Source organism: Cavia porcellus, unplaced genomic scaffold (genome assembly GCF_034190915.1).
Source record: "Cavia porcellus strain 051 isolate PalLab524CR breed Dunkin Hartley unplaced genomic scaffold, mCavPor4.1 scaffold_22, whole genome shotgun sequence".
Taxonomy (NCBI): Eukaryota; Metazoa; Chordata; class Mammalia; order Rodentia; family Caviidae; genus Cavia; species Cavia porcellus.
In genome coordinates, this window is record NW_026947505.1 from 15,574,497 (window position 1) to 15,592,971 (window position 18,475).

General features: G+C 37.7%; 1 long non-coding RNA gene across 2 annotated transcripts in view; it reads right to left on the reverse strand.

Moving 5' to 3' along the window:
- Nucleotides 1-18,475, reverse strand: part of LOC134472231 (uncharacterized) — a 178,846-nt gene that overhangs the window by 50,223 nt on the left and 110,148 nt on the right. The window contains exon 5 of one of the 2 annotated variants that reach the window (XR_010042123.1): nucleotides 15,796-17,910. The exons of the other annotated variant lie outside the window; for it this stretch is intronic. This is a non-coding gene — a long non-coding RNA (uncharacterized LOC134472231). Of the gene's footprint in view, nucleotides 1-15,795; nucleotides 17,911-18,475 lie in introns of those variants that run through there. 2 annotated transcript variants of the gene reach the window in all.

The window sequence follows — 18,475 nt, forward strand, 5'->3', positions numbered from 1 at the left end:
GCAGAGCTGGCCTGCACAGTCCTCTTGCCTGGCTCTCAGCTGCATTTCCACAGGGAGCCTTTCTGTTAGGGGCCTCACTCTCACAGGAGCGAGAACAGCACAAAGTGGAGACACTAGGATTTGCAGCTGATTCAGAAGGATAGCTTTAATATTGAACAATTTCAATCCTGGAAACTGCAAAACGTAACCCAGAGAGCAGTGGCTGACATTCGTCTTAGGCTGGAGGGTCAGCTCAGTGGTAGAACGCCCGCTTGTGTGGGGCCCCAGGTTCAACCACCAGTACCAATAAACCAATAATCCAACATACCAGTAAGCTGATAAGTAAATAAAACCTTTATTCTCAATTGTTTGCGAATACTTTTTTTTCCTAGTGCTAGATGACTTTCTGTATTTGAATTATGATTGAAGAACATACAGCTTAAGTCAAAATAAGTAAAATACATGGGGAAAAGGTAAACACAGATGTGAATGAAACCCACCACAATATACAGTGGTACTTCAGTTCACAAACTTAATTTTTTCTACTCTTCTGGTTACAGATCGAATTGGACAAGAGTTGAATCAAATTCAATAGGTTCAATATCAACCTTGTGGGAAAGTTTGATTTTGTTTTCATCCAATTCGATTTGCAACCAGAATCATGCAAAGAATTAAGTTCATGAACAGAGGTACCACCTGTATTTCTATTTTCTCTACTGGTTAATGACCTACTACTTAATCTATTTAAAAATTACTAGAACATTTATCACTCATGCGACATTTACTGCCTTATAAGTGTACTTCCTTTCCACCTTAGAGAGCAGAGATCTGTGCATGTGACCCCCTTGGAACTCTTTGTGGTCAGTTATTTCTAAATGACTTACTTAAATTCATTTTTCAAGTCATAAATGTGTATTCCTGATAAGATCAGAGAGGCACAGGGCTTATGAAACATCAAGTATTCTCATAAAGACACAGCTCTGAAGAATAAAGAGTCTTTGTGAAGGGTAGGTGCACTTTTTATTTAGCTATCGAAGATACTAAACAGCTGAAGAAATTATGTGTTAGGCTTAGAAATACAACCCGGAGGGCTCAACTGACATTGGCCTTACTTCTACTTGGTCCTGTTTTCCTAACTTAATTCTTCACAGGATCCTTTTTGAATCCGTCCAGGTTTGAGAATAAATTACACAGTTCCGCTGAGTTACAGCGAAACTCTCAATTATACCTTATTCTGTGGAAATCAGGCAGCCTTATCCAAATTTTGGTTGTTACTCCATTTCATATTATCACTCTCAGATCCCAAGATTAGATTAGATAATGATTGAAAAGATGACCTCTGACCTTCCTCGGGAAGTTAAAGAACACACATTAATTTGAACTACCACAGGTTCCCATCCCTGACGTGAAGTTTCAGAACAATTCTTTGAGGCTGAAGTGAAGGATGTTTCATACTGAAATGAGACAGTACGTGCTTCCCTGCCTCTGCCTCCCCTATTCATCTTAATTAGGACAAACATCATTGCAACAAGAAAGAGAGTGACCCACTCCCTGACAAGCACAGAGGATAAACTCAAATTCCAGCGCAGTGAGATAATTTCAACATTTTCATGAGTTAGTTGCTGACCTGGCCAACAAAAACTTGATTCAATACTAAGATAATCAGATCTGAAACACATCTTAGCCCTAAGCAGCTTTCTGAGCTCAATACAATACTATTCTTTTAACTTTTTATTAGTATCTGTTTGCAATATATGAAATTCACTTTCATTTTAGGGAGGAGGTGAGTGTACACAACACATCTTGATTCTTTTTTATTTTGTTTCCCCTCCTCACCCACCTCCTGTCATTAAGCTTACTTATTTGATATTAGTTAGAAGCCTTTGAAATTCTCAGATTCTGTTTTTCTATTTTATAATCACTGGCTGGCTCTAACCTTAGTTTGATATGAAATCAATTAACCCACATTTTAATTAGGCTGGAGGCAGGTATTTAATTAAGACCAAAGGAAGCCGACTGTTGAGATGTGCCCTAAAGGGTAGCTCCACAATTCTATCTTAAAAAAATACTGGTGGAGCAGTAGCGAAGGACTTAAGTGTTTTGAATCTTTTGTTTGTTCCTCAGTTACGGTTGTTATCCTGGCTCCAGGTCTGGTAGGGTGCACTTGAAAACACCTCTTCCTTTTCAGAAGCATTCAGTAAGCAACTGACCTCCTTACACAAATATTTAAAACTAAACACTCTTTGAGTTAAAATGCCATTGTTGTGTTAATATTTCTGTGTTAATACTTTGGCATTTCAGGTTGCAATCATGAATAGTTTAAAGATCATTAATTCCTACTTGATTCCTTTTCCCAAAAAGATTCTGCATTTCATTTGATTGTAAGTGTCCTCCTGGATAATTCAACCTTCAAAGAGAGCAAGTCTTCCCCTGCCCATGTTCATTCTGTCTGTTGGAAGCACCCTGCCTCTGCCACCCTCAGTGGGGCATCTTTGACAGTCCCTCCTGTACAGAAAGCCTGGCTGTGCCCACTGCACTAGCGCAGCTCCTCCTGTGTGGCTTGCTGCTTTTCCTCCTCCTTCCCCTTACCCCAGAATCATGGGTTAACATGAGCATTTGACCTCCTTTGCCACCCCTGCAGTGACGAGTTGCCCAGAGGCGACCCTGCCTGACTTAGGATGATCTGCATTAGCATGAGACCCTTCTCAGGAGCCGCACTGTTCTTCATGCTCTCAAACCCACCAACAGACCAGCTGAAAAGGCTGCGGAAGCCGGCAGCAGTCTGAGAGCAACAGCCAGAACTCAGCAGAGCTGCCGTGAGACCTGCCCTCTCATCACAACCTCTTGGAGGCGATTCCCAGGCCTCTGTTTGCATTCTGAGAGTGCTGCCTTCTTCCTTCATCAGTTTGAAACTGGAGCCTTAAGCCTTGGCTATATTCACATACTACTCTGAACTGACTTCAGGTTTAACTGTTGCCTCCCCAACACTCAAACCACATTAGCTCTTCAGCTGCCAAGACCTAAGACTCGCACCATTAAAAGAGCATTTCTCGTTTCTAGAATTCTCCATCCTGAAACACATCCATATCTACGGAGAAAAAAGTAGAAAAACAAGGAATGCACCTTTTTTCGTGAGGTTTCTCCTCACTTAATGATGGTCCACAAAGAAATGAATTGCTTGTTTTAGTGGGAAAAGTTCCTTAATATTATTTCCAATAGACTTTCCAACCTCATGCTCTAGTTATTAGCACTTTATAATTTTTATCATGTATCAATATGCGCTAAATCAACCAGGATGACTAACCTGATTCCTCCAAATTGTGTACTTCATTACCTTCATGCCACTATTCCTTCATCTGGCTGTAAATGACTTTTCACATTCTGCAGTGTGAACTCTGACCGTGTTCCACAGACCCTTGGAATCATCACCTTGTCCAGTCCTCTCAGAAGATAAGATTTGCTTACATATAACTTATTACAGCCCATTTTTTCATAATGTTCTGATGATTTCTCAAACCATTGTTACTTAAGAGAAAATTCCATTGGCACAAGAAGTATCTCTCCCACACTAAAAAAGGATGGGAGCCATAACACCAATCTCAGCTGGCGAAGATCATTTGTGCTTCTGCTATGATGTCAGATATTTGCTTGGTCTGTGCTGAAAAACCGAGAGTCCAGACAAGGGCAGGTTCTTGAAGCACAGAGAAACTTTGTGGAATGATCTAGGCTTTTGGAGGAAACTAACCTTTTGAAATCTCAGTATTTATGGAACCCCATATCCAAAAGCCTTTTCTACTTTCAGGAAGAAGGTTGATTGCAGTGAGGACAGAGCTTCTCATTCATAAAATCAACAATCGCCTCTCTGTCACATTATTTTTGGAGAACTATCAATCTATACCACGAGTTGTTCCTAGTCTTCTATAAAGCAGTTCATTCATTTGGTTTGTACAATTTTTTTTTGAGACACAGTCTCACTATGTAGCCCAGGCTGGCTTTGACCTCACTGCATAACCCAGGCTGGCCTCGAACTTGCAATGATCTTCCTGCCTCAGCCTCACAAGTGCTGGGATTTTAGGGATGGAGTAAATATGGATCAACTGCTAAGGATTGAGCAAGACAGACCTAGTCCTTGCCCTGATGGAGGTTTTTTTGTTTTTGTTTCTTTGTTGCTGTTGTTTGTTTTGTTTTTTGAGACAGGGTCTTACTATGCAGTTCAGGCTGGTCTTGGGCTCACTTTGTATCCCAGGCTGGTCTCGAACTCACAACAATCCTCCTGCCTCAGTCTCCCGAATGCTGAGATTATAGGCGTGAGCCACCATGGCCAGCATAAGAATCCAATCAAATTGTTTTTTGGTATTTTTTTATTGGTACCAGGGATCGAACTCACTACTGAGCACCTGCAAGGCAGGTGCTTATGCCGCTGAGCTAAATCCCCAGCCCCCTTGTGAAGTTTTAAGTCTATACAGGCCTGTAAAATGTTATGTACAGATCAAGTGTTTTCCCATTGTCATGAATCTATCAAAGGAGAGATATTGGGAGCTGTATTTGTATAAATAAGATCATTTGACCCCATTTCTAAATTTATTTATTTATTGACTCTGTTCAACTTCAGTTCTAGACCCTGACCTATATCTCCATGCTTCATATGTCTTCTCGTTCCACTGCAAAAGACACAGAGGAAGATACTTCCGAACCTCTCTTATTTGTAAAATCAGGCAGAATCTTTCAACTTCCTCACTTCCTAGTCCATTATGAATTGGATCTTCTACTGTTCAAGTTTTTGTTATATTTTTATTTCAATTCTCCACTAATAAACAAATAAATTAGAAAAGTTACTTAAATGTGAAGTAGCTTATAAGCGCAGAAAGCACCAAGAGAAAGTGGTACCCTTATGTTCGTTCTCCAATTATTTTTTACTTTTACCAAGCTAATTTGTTAATCTCACCCTACCAGCCTGGTGAAATAACCATGGCCAGATCATTAAAAAATCTTCTCTTTTTCTAAGGAAGTGTTTTCAACAGCAGTTTTATTTTCATAAAGAAATATGGGTACTAAGATGAGAAGGCTGCCCAAGTGATGGAGCCTGAAAATAAGTGGCAGCTCGGGATGGGAGACTGGCTGGAGTAGAAGTCAGAGCCACCCTAACATAGCTAGAATATTTAAACCACGGAAAAGTTCAGCGCCTAGGACCCTACCACAGTGGGGTCCTCCAGCCTGGGCCGCGGCCCCTTTTCCACCTTCCAATAATTTTCCAATTCAGTTGTTAGGGATAAAGAAAAAAAAAATAACAAAACTTACCCTCTAGTCGCAAGGATGGGAAATGTACATCAGTTTTTCTTAAATTTTTTTATTTTGCTTTAATGGTTACTTTCTATGGATTTCTCAGGAAGATAATCTTCATTTTTCTAATTCATTAGTTTAAACATTCATATAAAAGTGACTCTTAAAGATACAGTATGTTTTAGCTGCAGTTATTGGTGATTGCCATTAGTTCAGTTCCAGTACCCTGTACTAGGTTGCTTGGGCAGCTCAATGAAAGAAGGCTTCTCTCTTTATCAGTTTTGATTGAGTTGACTCGGATCATTTCCTTGATACATGAGTTATCCCTAGACAAAGGGTCAGTTTTTATCAGTAAAAATAAAATGAAGAGGTGATCTGCTATTAAGGTGCTACTACATCCATGAAGCAACTTGAAAATTTGTCTGTCTAAACTCCATCAAGAGACTGATGGACTACACTATCCACCCTGCCTTAATCAAGGACAGCAAATGAGTGTGGAGCATGGCCTTGGGTGGGACATGTTATTCCTGTGGAAAGACAGACAACCATGGATCTTCACACCCTAGAGAACGAAAATCGATATGGTAATCACAATTCATAGTTCCAACTCGCCCAACAATATCTTTCTGGTTGTTTGTTCATTTGTTTGTTCATAGCTTGACATTTTCAGCCAAACACAGTTTTACTCAACAATTAAATTAAAACAATAATTAAATTGAAGCAATTTTAATTTATCTCTCTGCCCTAAAAGTCTGTGTTATTTACTGATTCAATCTGCTCTCTTTTTTTCTCACATATGACCTTGGCTATCCAACATAAATTCTATAAAAATGATCACCTATACCTCTGACTTATTCTGTGACTAACAAAACATAAGAAAAAAGCATTTAAAAATGTTCTCTGTGTGTTATCTCAACAAGACATATAAATGTGTACACAATTGGAAACATTTCTGGAGAAGGAGGGAGTTAAAAATCACACAATGCCTTAGTTAACTGTTGTATGAGAAAAACCTCCAAAGTTCAATGACTTAGAACAAAAATGTATTAAATGTTTCAGAATTCTGAGTGTTGGTCCAGTGGTTCCACAGCGGCTGAATTTCAACCAAAAGGTTTTTGGGAACGATGCCAGGGAGGCTTGAGCATGAGCCCTTGCAAGATGGTGGTCCCAGGCCTCCAGGACAGCCAGGCCCAGCACCTGAACAAATGCTTCCTCCTCCTGGATTCCCCGTTTTTCTTCCAACTGATTGTGACTTGGATGAAAAGCTGGAATTAATTGCAAAGACTTTGACCACATAAATGAAGTCCACTTAAAACACAGAGGAAAGAAGAAATCTAAGTCCGTGAAACAAATGCTCTTTTCTACCCCTCTATGCCCTATTTGGACTTACATATGAAAAAAACTTGACTTACTTTATGTAAACCATTAAAGGATTGTCCACGTGAAAAAAATCAGTCCTACAAACAAACTGACAACTCACCCCACAAGGCGAAGCAATGCAGTGTGCTACCCTGACAATTAACAAATGATATTTTCAATGACTGATGAAGCTTAGCTCGATATTCCCTCATGCAGGAAACCAGAACCTGACAAATTAGGACAGGGACGCCATTAACAAGATAAATGATTTCTATGAAAAATCACCAGTAAACATTACATAAAGATATCTTCCATTATCTCTATTATTCAGCAATATACTAGAATGCTAGCCAATCCAACATATTAAAATTAAATCAAATCGCTAAGGTCAGAAAAAAGTCTAAAACTTTCTTTATGAGTAAAAGTTTACACAGAGAATTCCAGAATATTTATAAATTATTAGAACAAAAAAAAACCAAATTTGTGACTTAAGACCAAATTGAATTCAAGATAAGTATACAAAATCCAAAGCTATTACTGAATAAAGACAGTGTTCATGAAGAAATATAAAAGCACAAGAATATAACCAGTTTGGGTGGTAATAACAGCCCAAACTGGTGAAAACAGTTACTAACAATATCTGCAAGATAATTACAGAGGGTGTATAAGGCATGACATTTTATATACTGAAAATATAATTGAAACAATGTGACCATGACAAGATTGAGTTGACAGATAGAAGATTGCAAGGTTAAACTGATTAATAGAAGAGGAAAGAATGTAAAGACAGAGTCGTATAAAGATAGAAACTTCTCATAATACAAAAAAGGTCTTTAAAAAATGTGGGAGAAATGTGAACCATTGACCATCTATATGGAATCAAATAAAAGTGTAGGTCCAGTTTATGGACACTTCCCCAGAATCAGAGATTTGGATATGATGGATAAAAATGTGGGGATTTTTTACAAAAGGTGTATTGCTTCATTACACAATTTAGATATAAAACTGGAAGCAAAAGAAAAATGATAAAAGAAAATGTCAACTACTATCTATTAAGGTAAAGAAGAATTTTTTAAAAAGTGAAACCTGTAAAGGAAAAGATTCACAATTTATCAAAATTTAAAGGTCAGAAAATCTGTACCACAACAAGCACGCACATACAAACACAGAGAGAAAGAAAAAGAGAGAGAGAGAGAGAGAGAGAGAGAGAGAGAGAGAGAGAGTGACGGGGAGGGGGAAGAGGAAGGAGGGGGAGAGGGAGAGAGAATTAAAAGGAAAGGAAACATGAGCATTGTATGCACTGTTATGCAACAGAGTGTTGTTTCCTTATTTGTGGTTTACTTCAGGTGGTTTTAGTTGTCCTTGGTCAGCATGGTTGAAAGTGCGCGCTGCCCCAAGGAGCATGATGAAATCTCTCATCTCCTGGGACTCCAATCACCCTTCGCAGGCCTGGTGTTAGACATTTAGCAGCGTGCCAGCTGCCGGACTGACCACAGCTGTGCGGGGCAGTTACCTCTAGTAGCCCTAATGGAGGAGCCCAATGCTGTGTCACAGCACCTACACCCGTCCCCTGATGTCCTCTCCTCAGGCACAAAACACTGTTATAAAAATCATTACAAAAATCACACACTACAAAAGTCACACTCACAAAACCCATGTTACACTATATTCTTATAATTGCTCTAATTATTTTTACTGTTAATCTCTTACTCTGCCTAATTTAGGAATTAGACTTGGTCACAGAAATGAATATGGTACATTCAGGGTTCCACACTGTCCTGTTTCAGGATTCACTGAGGGGCTTGGAACCGTCCCACTTCAATAAGGAAGGGACTCTGGGGCTCTATTGTTAGCTACCCAAGGAAATTCCATCCTCTTCTCCAGGGCTGATTCCTTTATATTTCTACCAGCAGCAGTGTACAGGGTTCCCTTTTCTCCACCCCTTTGCCGACACTTGTGGTCTTCAGTCTTTTTAGTAATAACCATTCTGAGCAGTCTGCAGCGACATGTCTTCCTGTTTTTGGTTTGCGTTTCCCTGACAATTGGTGATGCTGAGCATTCATCCTTGCACTGCTGGCCGCTGACCCATGTCTTCTCTGAGAAATGTCCATTTGGCCTTTGCCCATTTTTAATCAAGTATGTGTTTGTTTGCTGTACTACTGAATTCCATATATGCTTTTGGCATTGCTCCCTTATCAGTGCACGTGCTGTAAATATTTTCTCTTTACTTTGATAACAATTTCCTTTACTGTGTGGAAGGCTTTTAGCTTGATGTCAATTTTTGCTTTTTGTTGCCCATGCTTTGGGGATCACTACAAAAAACCACTATCGAGGCCAAGTTATAAGACTTTCCTCTTCCATTTTCTTCTAGTGGTTTTACATATTCAGGTTTTATACTTAAGTCTTTAATCCATGCTGAATAAACTTTTGTATCTGAATGGTGTGAAATAAGGGCCCAGTCAGTGTCTTTGTTTTGCTTGAAGATACCCAGTTTTCCCAACACCATTTGTTGAAGAGACAACCTTTGCTCTGCTGAGCTAAAAATCAGTTGATGTGGGGTGTTTCTTTATTCCATCTCATTGTTCAGTATGCCTGTTCTTATGCCAGCACCGTGTCGTTTATAAAATATTCTTTATAATATACTCTAAAATCAGTTGATATCATGTTTCCACTTTGTTCTTTTTGCTTGAGATTTCTGTGGCTATGTGTGGTCTTTTGTAGTACCATATGGATTTTAGGCTTTTCCCCCATGTCTATGGAAAATGATTTTGGAATTTTGATACGAATTTCACTGAATCTATAGATCTCTTCGGGTTCTATGGACACTTACAGAAGGTGAATTCTTCCAATTCACGAAGACGAGGTATCTTTTCATTATTTGTGTCCTTTAACTTTCTATCAGTGTTGTATAGTTTTTAGTATACAGACCTTTCATTTAGTTAAATTCATTCTTAAGTATTTTTAATGTTGTTATAAATGAAAACAATCATTTTCCAAAATTCTTCAGTCAGTTTGCTCCTCATGCACAGACAGTATTGACTTTTGATGCTGATTGCATATCTTGTAACTTTACTGAATTTGTTCATCAATCATGAACTATTGTTTGGCACCCATTATTACTGGAAAAATACGAGGAATTAAATGTGGAAGTGAATAAATGCAACTGATTTAGGGGAAAATTTGACAGCACTTAGTGAAATTCAAATTAGTCATATTATATGTCCTAGAAACTCTGTATCAGGATATAAACATTGGGGAAAATATCTCAGGACCAAAGGGAGAGTTATACATGCTGTGAATGGTACCACTGTAATAATTTTAAAAATCAGGAAATAAGTGCTCATTAACAAGAAAATGACTCTAAAGATAGCAGTATACTGAAAATATTGTACCTGAGATACAAAATGGAAGTCTAAAATGAATGAATTATTAACAGAGGTACATCACTCAACATGAAAAAGAATAACCCTTTTGGGGGGCTCTTTTTAAGACATGGCCTCACTGTGCAGTTCAAACTGGCCTTGAGCTCACTTTGTAGCCCAGGCTGATCTCAAATGTGCAACAATCCTCCTGCCTCAGCCTCCCAAGTGCTGATTAAGGGCATGCGCCACCATGTCCAGCTGAAAGAATAACTTTTAAAAACAAAGCTGAATTTCAAATACATTTTCAAAATCTTCACATGGGATAGAAAATACTTTTGGTGAAGTTCTTAAAAACTTGTTCGTATATTTTGAGATATACACATTATATATATAAAATAGCTCTTACAGAATTTCTAAGCCATCTTTTGCCAAATGCTTTAGCATGATTTTTTAGCAGAAAATAGGTGAAGTAAGCTGATCAATCAACATTAGAAGGTAATTATTATAACATCAGTTCCACCTATAAACATAAAATAATAGGGTTAAGATACAAAGTCTTGATTGCTAGTAATCTACTAATGGGAGTAGGTTCATACAAACCAACATGGGAGTTGTCTTTACAAAGCATGTTCAATCAGGATGGTCTAGAATTCTGCAACTAAATAACCCAGCACAGGAGTGGCTGCAAACAGGGATATTCACTCCCAAGGGCAACTGTTTTCTGTATAATAGGTTCACATTTGAGCCACATTAATATGTCTTCCAAGACCACAATCACTGAGGAAGAAAGCTTTGAAGAGTCTTGCAGAGACAATTCTGCATGAAAGTGACATAGGGTACCTCAACCTCACAGGTGAAAAAATAGCACAGATGTTCACCACAAAGGAAAATGCGTCCACAGAGAAGCATATCTGCCATTTTATAGTTAAAAACTGGAGCAAAGTTGGCAAAGTTTAGCACTTGTTTAAACATGATCAACATTTGTGTAATCGTTTCAATATTTTTGGTACATATTTGTAATATTTATAAAGTTCAATTAAACACAGAAGTCCTTAATCAATGACAATCAGGATTTTATCGTCTGGCTTTATTACTTATGATCTGATGGCGTAAAGCAACACATTAGCATAATAAATGAGTCCACCTTTTAGCTGCTTTTTGGTGAAAAAGCATTTGGCTATCAAAGGGTATTCTTGTATTAGCAGTTCTACAAGAAATATTTTAAAGTTTGTTTGGAAAAACAGAAGATAAACTAAAACAAACAGAAATGTCTCCTAAATTCAAGTAATCATAAAATTGTTTGGATAATATTAGCTAAAACATTTGTTTTAGAATTAGGTAACAGTGGGTGTAAACTCCTTATTAAGTTAATGTATGATTAGGGTAAGTTTTCTTAGCTTCTGCAAGCTTTCATGCTCTCAAATGTAAAAACAGTAACTACAAATTCTATTTTTAAGGAGCAGTACAGTGATCAGATGACATCATACAATTAAAAGCACCTGACATATAGTAGATACTCAATTATTCAATATTTTATATTGATTAAGCTTATTAATAGAGATAAAATAAATGCTACATTAGTCTTTTAGGGAAAAATGATTAGCAGAGTGATGCCAGAAGAATAAATCTATGAGCCATCTCCAGTCACCACTCCCACTGGTAAACTCCCTTGTGCAGAAAAATAGACCAAATGAATAGCATAGGAAAATGCAAATTACTTATTATTATGTCTTGTGCTCCAGTTCCCTATCTGATTAATCTCCACCATGGTGAGATTTCCTGAATTATTTATGAGTTTGGAGCTCATTTTTCTCTTGATATTTAAAAGCAAGTCACTTTTTTATGCATTTACTATAAAATACATTCAATCATTCCTGAAAGTTAGTAGTCAAGACTTTTTAAAAAGTTTTCTTGTCCTGAGTTCAATCCCAGTACCAAAAACAGAACGAAAAATGTTCTCTTGCTAGCTCTGCTTTTAGTGGCTTAACTACAGTGTTGCTAGGTCTTCATTATTTTATTTGGGCTTTAAGTTTTTTGAATATTTAAATTGATAGCATTTATCAAATTGGGGAATTTTTCAGCCATTAACATTTTAAATATTTCTCCCTTGATATTACAAAGAATCAACAATAGAACCTCACCTTATCAAAAAGCCTTTGCACAACAAAAGAGATTACCAACAGAGTGAAAAGACAACCCACAGAATGGGAAAAAATTATAGCCAGTCATCCCTTAGACAGAGGACTTATATCTAGAACTTATAAAGAACTGAAAAAAATCAGACCCCCCCAAATTCTAAGACCCAAAAAAATGGGCATCTGTGATGAATACACATTACAAGATGAAGAAATACAACTAGAAAATAAATACACACAAAAAGTTTAACATCATTGGTGGTTCACGAAGTGCAAATTAAAACAGCTCTGAGATTCCATCTCATGGCTCAAAAACATCAACCAATAACAAATGTCAGTGGGTCTGTTGGGAAAAAATGAACCCTCCTCCACTGTTGGTGGGAATGTAGACTGGTACAACCACCATGGAAATCAGTGTAGAGATTCTTTTAAAACATAGGATTAGAGGTCCCATTCCATCCAGACCCAGCTTTTCTCTTCTGAGTATATTCCTAGAGGAATTAAAAATGTACCACAGCAACACACACCTATATTTATAGCAGCACAGATTGTAATAGCTACGTCTTGGAATCAACCCAAATGTCCATCAGTGGAGGAAAGGATAAAAAAGATGTGGGTTTTTTAATAAGAGAATACTACTCAGCCATTAAGAAGGATAAATCAGAGACTTTTATAAGTAAATGGATGCCATACTTGTCAGTGAAATAAATCAGACTCACGTGTAAACATCATATTGTCTCATTAGTGTGATGAATTGAACAATACAAAAGATCCAAAATGTACCATAGGTATTGTGAATTGGGATGAAACTGTTCAAAAGAAAAGACAAACTGTGATGGACGAAAAGGGAAAGAAATAAAGAACAAGAAAAAAACATATCTATCCACAAGATAGTGAAGATAGTTATACAGCTAGTACCTCTGAGTTCACTGAAAAGAAAGGTTAGTGCTAATAGTCTTTGGACAAGATATCATGCCTATTCTTGTACTCCAAATAACTGCTACAAAGACAACAATATGCAGTGTATTAATTGCTATAACTCTCCTATTAACCTGTTTTGAAACTATTTTACTGTTATTTTTTTCCTCTTTAAAATTAAAAGAATTCCCTTTCCCTCTCGATACTTTTCCCTCCAACTACAAATTGAATACATTTCAACAGACAGTGAAGGTTCCCTGAATTTTTCAATATTTCTAATCTTCAGATTGTATAACTTTATTAACAAGTCCATTGACAATTTTTACTGATTCCAATTGGCTGTCAAGCCTACATAATGATCTTTCCGTTGTGCTTTTTAGTTCCAGAATTTCCATCGGATTCTTTCTTCCAGATTTCATTTCTTTGCTAAAATGCCCTTGCTTCTCTCAGTATGACTGCCTTTTCCTTTCAGTATTCAAACATTATCTATGAAAGTTTCCTTAATGTTATCATGTGTGTGAATACCAGTATTCAAGTCACCTCGGTGCCTGTTTCCATAAGATAATATTTTCTTGCTTATGTGTTACATAGTCTCCTCTATCTGAAATTCAAGTTAAGCTCTTACTGTATGTTAGACACATGGGTCATGTGTCATAGACACCCTGGGCCACACTGCCCTACTTTAAAAGGGCTGTGTTTTATTCTCACAGCCAAGTACGCTACTGAGAGAATGTTTTGCTTTTCCTGGGTGCTACTCTTTAAAAATGAGTCTATTTTGCTTTGAACCTTAGTCATTGAATGAGGTCCTTACATATTAATGTGGTCCTCACTCAAAACATGCCCCTTCTCTGGAATCTCCATTAAATTTCCAAGGCACTCATCGAAGATGCCACCCTGGCTGGATTGGAACCTCGGTGTTCCGCAGCACTGAGGTAAACACAGTGTCAGCCTGCAGCAGTTATTGTGCTAGACCTTGCTCTTTGGTAAAGAGCCAGAGTGAACTCCTGATGGATTTATATCTCCTCCTTTTCCCATCTCATGCATAGGAAACTCACCCTTAGTTTGGTTTGTTTGTTTTGTTTGTATCCTAGCTTGCAAATTTAGACATGTCAATAGTCTCCAACTGCTTAGTTCAGTTAGATTGACGCTATACTTGGTCTCTATCTCTTGGGTCACAGTAGGAAAAGTGCCTTTGGACAAATAGGGTAAATCTCAGAACTTGGCCCACATACCTTCCTTCTCAATCATCATAGTCCTGTGCTGCGGGGAGTCCTGAAAGAAAGATACAAAGACAGAGCTTGATGGAGATGGAGATGGTGATAGACCCCCACTTTTACAATGTCTCACAAGAAAACAAGTCTAGTAGCAGGTATTCATTACAGCCAGATGTGGAAGTTTTTATTTCTATTCCTACTAAACTATTAAGATGAGACAGAATATGGTTTTGACAATCAAAGTAGTCTACAATTCGTTCTTCTTCAGGTTCTTATTTTCTGTTCCTAGACTCTATCCTGACCTTGCTTTGTCTCTCTGATTTTGCCATTATACTGGACATAACCAAAAGTAACATACAACTTATGCAGAATACTATTACTCAACCAAAACCTCTTTTAACCTGTTAGAAAAACTTCAGAGTTCTACAAGACAAGATAAGCTAAAATTTCCTACAGGTGCAGCCTCTTGGGTGTTTTGTGCAGTTAAGTGTAAACGGAGTTTTTCCTGGGTAGTTAAGCTCAGCTACTGTAGAAAACAAAGCACCCAACTGCTTGGCTCCCCAAAATGATCCAGTCGTATTTACCCTGATGCTCACTACATGGCAGGGTGTTAGTCAGCTTGTTTCACCATATAACAAATACCATGGACTGAGTGGCTTCAATGACAAAAATTAATTTCCTAACAGTAGTCCAAGATCAAGGTCAGATTCTGTTTATGGTGAAAACTCTCTCCCTGGTTTCTGACTGGCTGCTTTTCCCCCATATGCTCACAAAGAAGAAGGGTTGGAGGGATGGAGGAAGAAAAAGAGGAGAGAGAAGAAAGGAGAAAGGAGATAGGAGAGTGGAGCGAGGGAGCAGCGGTGAGGAGCTTCTTATAAGGCACTAATCCTGTGGTGGAGGGCAAACAGTCAGCCCAGCTGTCTCATGAAATCCTCATTTCTGCAAACCCTCACATTGAGGGTGGATTTCAAGGAAACACTCTTCAGCCCAGAGCAACAAGTCTTCATGCTTGCATTCTGTAAAGGATTTTTTAATATAATAAATGAATGACAGAGAAAATCATTTGTCTGAAGCTCTGTCTGGTGATTAAGGTAGATTTGTCTGTTTCAGATATATTTGATTCATATAAAAATAATTCCTCCGTAAATAATATTTGACGCATGTTGCCAATCAATGGATGAAAAGCATTAATAATTTTAAAAGATTTGAGCAATATAGCAAGGATCTTTTACTCTTTTACAAGAACAAAACCATGGTAGGCAGATGCCCATGAAGGCTCTGCCTGGGTTTTTGAAGTCTTGTGCCCTGCAGGTATTTGTCTCTTTTTTTTATTTAAAGAGAAAAGAAAACAGTAAAAGGGTACAAATAATACAGAATTTCAAAAAATAAACAGTAAGAAATCACTAGTTAATAAATTACATATTGTCATCTTAGAAATAGTTGATCGTTACAAAATTAAGCATACAAAGTGGACATTCAAACAGTGAAACTTCGAACAGTTGTGTTCAATGATCCAACAAAAACCTAGTAATATGGTCACACTTGCAGTTGTGTCCTTTAGAGCACTTTATTTTCCTCTCTTTTTTACAATAACATTTAAACATTTTGGGTTTTATTACTACCACAGTTCTTACTACATTTTTTGGAAGAGAATAAGACCAAATGTGACAAAACAAAGCAGAGTCAGTCAAAATAAAGGATGGACATAGTACATGATGTAAAAACAGAATACCAGGTAATCAATGATGGTTACCATAATACCCCTTGCTACCTTAAAAAGAATTGCCTATATCATCAGGAATAATAAAATTGAACATAACAGTACAGAACAAAACCAATAAAACCTAAACATTGGAGACATTACTGAACTTCAAAAGAAGATAATAGTCAAATTGAGGGTTTAGGCAACTACTCTGAAGGTATTTCTCAAAGGAAAGTGACTGGGGTTTCTCAGTCAGCACTGATTGAGCAGCTCAGTCCTTGCATCATCCGGATGCTGATGAGGTGCACCTGCTAAAGCAGGTGCCTAGATGGAATAGCCAAAAACCCCAAGAAAATAAGCAAGGTGGTAAATATGCCATTGTCAGCTTCTGAATAAGAAACCAGCTCCCAATCATACCCAAAACCATAGACTAAATAGAAACTTCCTGTCCAAAAAATGAAATGTGTGCACAATGCCTTTTGAGTGATACGTAGTTCAACACCTACACAATATTATCATTATTTGCAAAATTTGCTTCACTACATATGGCTGCTACCTGGGTGAATGGGAGGGAGGTCCTGAGGGGCAGTGTGACACGGGACAGCAAGCTCACACATGGCATCGATACTAGGCAAACAGACACCTGAGCTCACTTAACAAGACCTCATTTAGCAAAAGGAGCCAGAGATTTCCAAACCTGATTTCACTTTGACAAAAATTACCTCAAAGACTTTCAACAGACTGGGGTCTAAAGATACAGGAAAGATTCAGATGTTTTAAGAAAAATTAATTACTCTGCATGTCTGTTTCTTCATTTTGTATCTGTGCATGTATTTTTAAAAGGAAAATATGGTATCCTTCATTTACATATTGACCCTAGCAATCTTATTATCTAGCAGTGATGATCTATTTTAAAATCCTGAATTAGGGCAAAGAAGCCTGGCAAACAAAAAGTGCAAGAGCAAAATATGTATGCATTGGACTCATACAGTGAGATTTGAACCCAAAAACATAGGATAAGTTGCAAGTTCCATGTCTACATAAGACATGGTTGTGTTAAAATATTTCAAATTAAAGTGTTGTTTTTTAATCATCATGCCATTTAGTAAGGACGTGGGCATCTAGACTCTAAATTCATTCCATCAGTACCTGGATGATCAGGCAGGAGTAAATAACTTATCATTTCCCCACTCAGTTTATGCATCTGTAAAATGGGAAGGAAACTGGCAACAGGAAAGGTCTTTCAGGGTGTGGAGTCCAAAGGATTGGCAGAAACCTTCTAAAGAAGCAGAAACAATTTCTGTCCTGTGAACCTGCACTAAAGTCGGCAAGGGGAGACAAGCTTGCTGGAGAGAAGCTCTGTTCAGAAGAGCACATCACGCAGTTTCTCCACAAGATAATTCTTCTTACATCATGCTGCAGCTCAGAAGAATATTCACAGTACTCAGTCCAATTTTACTTTATCCTTTAGTATCAATCCTAGTATCAATCCTCGGCTCCTGTTTTTCTGAGAAACAATGCTCCAATGAAGCACAGTATGTGAGTTTTTCTAATTTTGTATATGCATTTATTGTTTTCAGCAGCTTTATTGATAGGTCATTCACCACACCATTCACCAATTTAAAATCTACAACTCCATGGCTGTGAGTCCACTCGGAGTTTTGCCACCATCACTGGAATCAACCACAGAATGTCTTCCCTCTGGTTTGAACCATACATGACTTAAATAAACAATGCCGCCTCTTCCAAAGATAGGCTATGTCAGAGAACCATTGAGTTTCAGGGCAGAGGGCTGTGCAGACACTGTATTCCAGAAGTAGAACTTCCACACACCTCACAGCGGAACAGGGAGAATTCCTGTCTGGGTACTGAGCTCAGTGCTCTTTCTTACCAAGGATAAGAGTCTTGCTGATGGGTCACTGATGTCCTCTGGCTCCTGGCAGCCTATTTGCACTTGCTCCCTTCATAAAGAATATAGAATTGTTTAAGTCTTCCAAGATGTTTTATTTAAAATAAATTATATAGCCAAAACAAACTTAACAAACTTAGTCCATGACCAGTGGAGGTACAGTTATCTACTAGGTGTTTTGTGGGTACAATGAAAAGTACAGTCTTCATTTCAGGTACCAGAACCAATACTTAGAACACGTATTTTGGAGTTATAAGGATCTGTGGTTCTGCCACTTACCTGTTGCATGATTTTTGGAGCCTTCATTTTCACATTTATACATGGAAATAGTAAGTTATTCCTCTTACAAGGTGAAAAACATACTAAATTCAGGGTGTGGCTAAGTTAATCCATGTGCCCTTAGGAAAATTTCCTGATAGTTACCTTGTATATATTTTAACACTGTCATTGGAAGCAAATTTCTTCAAATGAATCTTTAGTTTACATAGCATTTTGAAGTTGATCAAAGTACATTTATGTATAGAATTCATTTCATCCACTCCAAACTCTGCTGAGATAAAACCCAGAATAACCAAATTGATCTAGATTTTTCTCTGTCTCGTCACTATGATGTTTGC